The 8318-nt window shown below is 43.3% G+C and overlaps 1 long non-coding RNA gene across 1 annotated transcript; it reads right to left on the reverse strand.

Moving 5' to 3' along the window:
* Positions 1-808: 808 nt before the first annotated feature.
* LOC140592253 (uncharacterized) lies at positions 809-7732 on the reverse strand. The gene is made up of 3 exons (XR_011992556.1): positions 7400-7732; positions 6857-7018; positions 809-4049 (listed from the first exon to the last, which is right to left on the reverse strand). It is a non-coding gene; the product is annotated as an uncharacterized lncRNA (long non-coding RNA).
* Positions 7733-8318: the final 586 nt, after the last annotated feature.

The following is an 8318-nucleotide window of genomic DNA, read 5'->3' on the forward strand; positions in this document are numbered from 1 at the left end:
CACTGCCTCTTCGCCGCTGCACAGAAGGCGTCCAAACTCTTAGCCCCCTCTTACTGTGACTCACTCTCCAGCTGGGCAGGTTGTGCACTGTTCAGTATTCGCACTACACCTCCTCTCCCCCCCCCCCCCCCAACTGATCGACTCTAGGATCAAAGTTCAGCACTGCTCTTGAAGAGTAACAGGCAGAGTCTTATTCAGAGTCTAGCCTTGTCCTCCAGCTGTAGGCCATGGTGGTAACAACCAGGAGATGCGGTTCAGGTTTGTGCCATACTCCAGGGAAGGAAAAGAATCCTCCTCGCAAAATAAAATCTCCTGCATGGTCTGCTCCGGCCTCAATCCAAGTGATGTATCGGAAGAAATCTCTGTTAACGAAGGCTAAATTGTTAGCGGCCGTCGTATTCACGAGCGAGACTTCAGAAACAATGACAGGATCACGTTAATTACATCCCACTAAGGTACCGCAATCAAAACTGCTTCCCGCCGTGTGCTAAATAGTTCTTGGCTGCAGAAAATGCTTGATAATTGAGTTTTGCTGCACTTTTGTCTCACAATAGTATCGCACATAAATTATAGCTAATTTTCTACAGCAGGAGCGGATATAAACAGACCCAACATTTACATATTCTTACCCCATCCTGGCCAACATATGTGTGATATTTTCATACATTCCATTCATCAGCTGTTCCATAGCTCTTCAATTGAACGACGTAGCAACATGGATGATGGGGCAAATGAATTTCAGGGGGAAAACATTCAAATTGTTCAATTTGGCAGCATAACTTTAATGTTTCTCCTCCTCAAAGTTAATGACAGAGAATGAGCAAAACCAGTAACAACAGGATGATTCCTTGGTACTTTAACCTATTTAATTAAAATCTGATACAATGGATGCATATGCTGTGCTGATAATTATTTTTAATTATATTGGGGTGCACATGAGTAAAGATGCACGACGATGGACATGAACGCCAAGCCTTCTTGCATTATCTCTCCGCGCCTGGTGGCGATATGATCTAGAATTGAACGTTTGGGCTCCGAACCACCTTGAATTCACAGTGATTGTTCTTTATTTGTTTTCCTCTGAGCCAAAACTTGCACTTGATTTTAATACATTTTCTCTCTAACAGATTTACGTATCTGACAAACCGTGTTTGTCTGTGTGTGCTTTTGACACCCATAGCTGCTTACACAATGTAGATTTCTCAAGTAACATAGGGCCAGACGAACTGTGTATCCCAATCCAACACAGATCACACACACAATTAGAGGAATTCAAAGATTACAATCCACTGCCTGTTGTAGAAACATATGAGTAATCTCAAACAAACACTTAGCCAGGACTGAAATTCAACCCATATCCCTTTACACTGTCACTACAAGGTAGGGTAACATTTTACTTAAAACAGTCATTGTAGTGCATTAAACATACCTTCATAGTGCATTACAATGCATTCATAAAGTATAACAAACATGGCTGTAACAATAATGACAGGAGACCTCAATGCTCAATCCTCAGGGCAGGCAGGGCAGGAACAGATGAGGCAGGAACAAGTTAAGACAACACGGGCAAGACAGAAGACTGGGTTAGAGGAGTGCTCAGTACGGCTCATCTAGCTACAATACTGCGCAATGGCTGGTTTGCGGGTGCACTTTTTTATAATGCGGAGAGCCAGTATCCTACTATTGCATACTCCCCGGCCCTGTGGGTGGCGTGACAGTATCCCCGCCCCCCCAACCACCACCTCCTGGAGCCTGAAATAGGCACTGGAGTCCACCCCTAGGATGCAACCCAGGCTTCTGCGGGTGATCTCTATGATAGGTGCCGATGAGGTCGAGTAACGTGAGTACAGGAGGGCACGGATTGTTTATGCCTTTTCACCATCCTGCAGAGTCCGAGGGGGCAGGACAACAGCGTCAATGCGGGAAAGTACTGAGCTGTACCGGACAGGCTTGAGCAGGGAAGCAAGGAACGTCAGAAACAGACGGCACATGCTCAGTAATGACAGACGGTAAGAGTTCGGGCCAACCTGGTGTACCACCTTAAAGGGGCTTATGAACCGTGGAGCTCATTTCTTGCATATATGCAGCTTTAGATTTTTTGTAGATAGCCAGATGTGTTGCCCTGGGCGATGAGCAGGAGGCGGGCACCATCTTCGAACAGTAAAGGTCTTCTGTCTTTGGGCTCAGCATTCTAGGAGACATAGGGCTTGGGACCACACCGCCTTACAACTCCGGTACCACTCCTCAACCGGGGGCATGGGCGGAGCATCCTAAGGAAACAAACCTGAAACCTAACGCACAATGAAAAGGAGAAAGGCAAGTGACAGGATTTTCCCTGGTGTTAATGACATATTCCACCCATGGGAGGTGTCGAACCCAGACATTCAGGCGATCTTTACACAGGACCTTGGACATCTCCTGATTGGTCCTCTCGGCCATGCCATTTGTTATTAAAGTTATCCTGCCAAATTGATAACCACAGGTCAGACTGAGGGCGAGGCGCAGCTTAGAACAAAAGGTCCAGAAGACCTGGGAGGTGAACTGGGGGCCGTGATCAGAGACCACGTCATCGGGGATACCGTAATACCTAAACACCCAAGTGACCAGGATCGTTCACTAATGGAAGCCTGGGGAGAGGGATGAGGCGACACATTTCTGAGAACTGATCCAGAATAGTCAGAATCACAGTTTTCCCAAGAGATAAGGGAAGGTCGGTCATGAAATCCAGCGCTAAGTGTAACTAGGGCCGAGAAGGAATGGGAAGCTCCTCTAAAAGACCAGCAGGAGGTGCATTGAAGGACTTGAGCTCTGAGCAATCCAGGGAGGACGCGACATACTCATCTTTATCCTTCCGCCATCCCGACCACCAGTATCTCTGGGAGAGGAGTCTGGCGGTAGCAGCAACCTCGGGGTGACTGGAGCTGGGGGACATGTGGACCCACTGGATGGCAGTGGACCAAACCGGGAAGGCACAAAGATCTTACCCGCTTGGCAGTCGGGGAGCGGAGGATGTTGACAGTTGGCGGCCTGGATGGACTCATCTAGAGTCCACATCACAGGGCCCACGAAACATGACGATTCTTTGAACCATGAAGGTGAAACACTTTGAAGTTAAAACGGGTTAAAAACAAAGACTATCGTGCCTTTCGCACGTTCAACCAACTGGTGTTTTGGAGGTATTCAAGATTGCTGTGATCTGTATACACGATGAATGGCTATTTGGCTAGTATGACTAGCCCCCAGTTAGTGATGTCTATCTTCAAGTGCTACTTTTATGGCCAGAAGTTCATGGTTTCCAATGTCATAGTTGCACTTGGCTGGAGAGAGCTTTCTGATGTAGTAAGCTCACGGGTGCCGACATCCGGTGATCTTGTGTCATTGCAATAGAACCGCACCAACTCCTACCTATGAGGCATCGACCTCTAATTCATAAGGGAGTTTGGGATGAGGCTTAAGTAGAGCTAGAGCAGAGCAGAATGCATTCTGGAGCTTGTGGAACACAAGCACACACACTATCTTTCCCTTGGGTCACCTGCCAGAAATTCCTTATAAAGCAGTAGAAGTTAGCAAACCCTAAAAATCATTGTAGTTCTTTTACCATACGAGGTAGGGGCCACTCCCTCACATCTTTGACATTGTCCTCGTCTATGGCCACAGACTGGATGACGTGACCTGGGAATTTCGAGGTATGATGAAAAAACTCACATTTTTCCCCCTTAACATATAAGTGATGGTCAGGTAGCTGTTGTAGAACTGTACGGACATGGAAAACGCGTTGTTCTAGGGAGGAGGAATAAATGAGAATATTGTCGATGTAAACCACAACAAACTTATTCAACAGACCAGAAAGGACCTTGTTCATAACAGCTCGATAAATGGAAGGGCTGTTAGCTAATGCATAAGGTATCACCAGATATTCAAATTGCCCCACATGTGTTATAAAGACGCTTGTCCCTGTAGCAGCTGGTGAACCGGGGAGGTAAGTTGGTTCACTTGTTCTTGGAACTGCTGTGTCTCTGCAGGGTCTATCTTTGCTTCGGTGAAGTATTCTGTCACGATGGGAGACCAGGGATGACAGGAGATCATTATAATGCATTATGAAAGTATCTATAGTGCATTCTAGATAAGAGCTTCATAGAGCATTCATAACACATGAGAAACATGGCTATAGTGTGTTACGCCATTTGAGACAAATTGATAGCCATGTTTATAATGCTTTATTATTCATAATGCATTATAATGCATTATGAAGATAAGTACAATGCATTAGAACAGTGGGCTTCATGCAAAGTGATACCCAAAATTAAAGCTTCTAGGCTTTTGTCTTTTAAATGTGATTTTAATGTCTTTTATTTAAATGCATCCTTCTGCCATTCTAAAGCCTTGCGTCTGAATTGTGCTATATAAATAAGTTTGCCATGCCTTGCATTTAGGTGAGAGGCCACATTACTGCCTTCAGGGGCATCCCATGCAGTTTGATTCACATATGAATACAGCTCAGTGCTCGGTTGAAGATTCTTGGGCTACACAAATTTGGTAGAAGATTCTACGGTAACACTTTACTACAGCTGTCATCTATAAAGTACTACAGATCACTTTATAAAGCATTATAATGGTAGGTATAAGAAGTAAAGCATTACATCATCTTCTGTTGACAGTCATAAGGCATTATAGTGTTGATTATAATGCTTTATAAGCTCCTATGTAGCTCTCATCTACACTTCCCTCCATAATTATTGGCACCCCTGGTTAAGATGTCTTAAAAGCCTTAAAATAAATTCAATTTTTATTGCAGAAGCATACTCTCACACTGAAAATTGTAGAAAATGTAACCTTCAACTCAAGTGAATTTTAAGGGGAAAAAAAGAAATAATTATTTTTCATAAAATCACCTGTTCCACAATTATTGGCACCCCTAACAACTCCTAGGAAATAAATGTAATTGAAGTATTTCTGTCATTTATACAGTAGTTTACAAAGTTGATCAGAGTATCTAGGAACATTTAATTAGTAATTCATCACTTCCTGTGTCCCTGGGGTATAAATATGACGTGACACAGAGGCCATTTCTCTTGTCCACTCTTCAACATGGGAAAGACAAAGGAACACACCATTCAAGTAAGGCAGATGTGTGTCGACCTTCACAAGTCAGGCAATGGCTACAAGAAAATAGCCACTCGCCTGCACCTGCCCATATCTACTGTCAGAGGAATCATTACGAAGTTAAAAACAACTGGAACAGTGGTAAACAAGCCTGGACGAGGACGCAAGGTTATTTTGCCACCACACACAGTGAGGAGGATGGTAAGAGAAATAAAAAGTTCTCCAAAGTTCACTGTTAAAGAATTGCAACAAATGGTAGCATCTTGGGGTCACAAAGTATCCAAAACAACCATCAGGCGCTATCTACATGCCAAAAAGCTGTCTGGGAGGCATGCATGGAACAAAACTTTTCTCACTCACAATCATCGCAAACATCTGGAGTTCGCTAAGCAGTACTGGGGCTTCAACTGGGACCGTGTGCTTTGGTCAGATGAGACCAAGATAGAGCTTTTTGGCAACAGACACTCTAAGTGGGTCTGGTGGAACACAAAAGATGAGTGCAGGAAAGCACCTCATGCCCACTGTGAAGTATGGGGGAGGATCGGTGATGCTGTGGTCCTGTTTCTCTTCCAGAGGCCCTGGGAACCTTCTTAGGCTGCATGGCATCATGAATGCTTTGAAATACCAGGACATTTTAAATCAAAATCTGGTGGCCTCTGCCCGAAAGCTGAAGATGGGTCGTCACTGGGTCTTTCAGCAAGATAATGACCCTAAACATGTGGCCAAATCTACATAGAAATGGTTCACCGGACACAGAATCAAGCTCCTCCCATGACCGATCTCAGTCCCCAGACCTCAACCCCATTGAAAACCTGTGGAGTGAGCTGAAGAGGGGAGTGCAGAGGAGAGGACCCAGGTCGCTGGATGATTTAGAGAGATTGTGCAAAGAGGAATGGTCGAAGATCCCTCTTTCTGTATTCTCCCATCTTGTGAAACATTATAGTAGAAGATTAGGTGCTGTTTTGTTGGCAAAAGGGGATTGTACAAAGTATTAACATCCGGAGTGCTAATAATTGTGGCACACATGATTTGATGTAAAATAATTATTTCTTAATGTGGGATTTTTTTCCCACTGAATAAATGCACTTGAATTAAAGGTTGGATTTTCCTCTTTTTTCATTGTGGTCCTATATTATTTAGAAAACAACTGAATTTATTAGAAGCTAAAGAACACATCTTAACCAGGGGTGCCAATAATTATGGAGGGCAGTGTACAGTATAATGCAGTATAAATACCTTCATAATATATTATAATGGTCGGTATAAGCATTAAGGATGCTTTGTACTGCATTATGAAGGTATCTGTAGTGTATTCTAGATGAGAGCTTCATGAAACATTCATAATGCATAATAAACATGGCACTAATGTGTTGTGCGTTTTCATAAATATTTATAGCCATTCTTATAAGGCTTTATGAATGCATTATAATGTGTTATAAATGTGTTCATAGATTCTTCACAGAGAGTGTTACCCATTTTACCCCTCTGTAATCATGGATCAGTGCCTCGGGGGCTTCAGTAACAATCTCCCATGGTCTTAGCTCACATGTTAACATCCAACTCATATCTCTGCCTGCAAGTTAACCAGTGACAGTTCTGGTTCATACTAAAATACAGGTGATAGGTTTCAGATGCATGATCTCCACAAAGGAAGAGAATTTAACAAAATCAAAAGTGATTAAAGTGAGCCCTGACTGAACTGTACAACAGTCCTGTCCTTACATGATTAATATTGCTGGTCTTGCGTTCTTACATTTCATTGTGTCTCAGGCTTCAGAGTTGATGGTCACCATCTCACAATGCTGATTTCATAAAAGACACCTGCTGATTCCTGGCCTATATGAAAATTGGTTCCTGTCCTTTTCTAAGCTTATTTCAAATTGCTGTGCTACACTTGATTCTGCAGTCCAAGGTCCTGCCATCAGAGCAAGAAAAGCTAATTAAAAAAAGAAGATAATTAACATTAGCTTTTAAAAAGATTTAAACCTGCGGGAAATAAGTATGAGTAACAAAAGCGCTTTATGTACCTTTAAATTTTTATTTTTAGTGCACAATTATGTTTAAATGTATGTGACATTAGCTTTTGTTATGATGTTGTCCCCTTTCCTGTTTTCTTTATGTCTATACTAAATTTAATGCTATGATTGCCTGCTAAATAAACAAATGTAAATGCCATTGAAGTAAATCACTCCCCATCAAATCTATTAGAATCAATTAGAGTTGCAGTTCTGGAATATAGTTATTGATAGACCTATAATATGGTAATTAAACAGTGAACATTAGAGATGTTACAGACCTGAACGCTTCAGTTGTCCTGGTTATGATTACAGCAGCAGGTTCATTCCCTCGCCTCCAGTGCTAACCCAGCTGCTTTTAGATGTTACTGGTGAGTCGTTTTTCAATGTAACTGGGAATTTACGCCATCTGCATTCAGGGAATGTATCCCCCTCATCTCCGCTCCCCTCCCCACCTGCGAGCAGCCGGTGAATAATTTCTTTGGAAACTTCAGACCTTCACCTCTCGGGAGTCTCTGTGTAATCCCCGGCCGTGTTTATTTTAGGACGGGCGGGGAAGCCGGGCCAGCCGTCAAGGCGATCTGACTGCAGGAGCGCGGCTCTCATTCCGTGAGTCGCTGTGTCTGACACGGTCGCAGGGCAGACGCGAGCAGGTTTTAATTGCTGGGTCCTTCGCGCGCTGGGTTCTAATTTTAAAACTGAGCAGCTTCAGACATTAGCATTCACTGACAGTGACAGCGCGACTAGATTAGCATCTCCGGTGATAATGCGGTCTTCGCGGCGTAACACGACACGAGACCAGTTCCCCTCCCTGAGTCTCCGAGCTAAGTCAAGGTGCAATTGATTTTCCATTACTGTTCATCTTTGATGACTGGGCCTTAAAATAAACAGGCATATGCTCTTTACCTGCCACAGTTATGCACTGCGCAATAAATAAAAAACATTTACAACACAATTTACAGAAGGGCATGATTTTGCTATGCTTTATGACTGTGCAAACATCTGAAGAGCCATTCTATGGCATTGGTTTATGTTATGGGGAGCTAGAATTATGATTATGGTTATGATTAGAGTTGAAATGTACTGTATATGTTAGTAATGTGGAAGACTCGTTTGGCTGGAATTCCTGTGGCACTGTATGGAAAATGCCTGACATTGACAGTCAGGCATTATCCATACAGTGCAGATAGCCTATTCACG

Source organism: Paramormyrops kingsleyae, chromosome 8 (genome assembly GCF_048594095.1).
Source record: "Paramormyrops kingsleyae isolate MSU_618 chromosome 8, PKINGS_0.4, whole genome shotgun sequence".
NCBI lineage: Eukaryota > Metazoa > Chordata > Actinopteri > Osteoglossiformes > Mormyridae > Paramormyrops > Paramormyrops kingsleyae.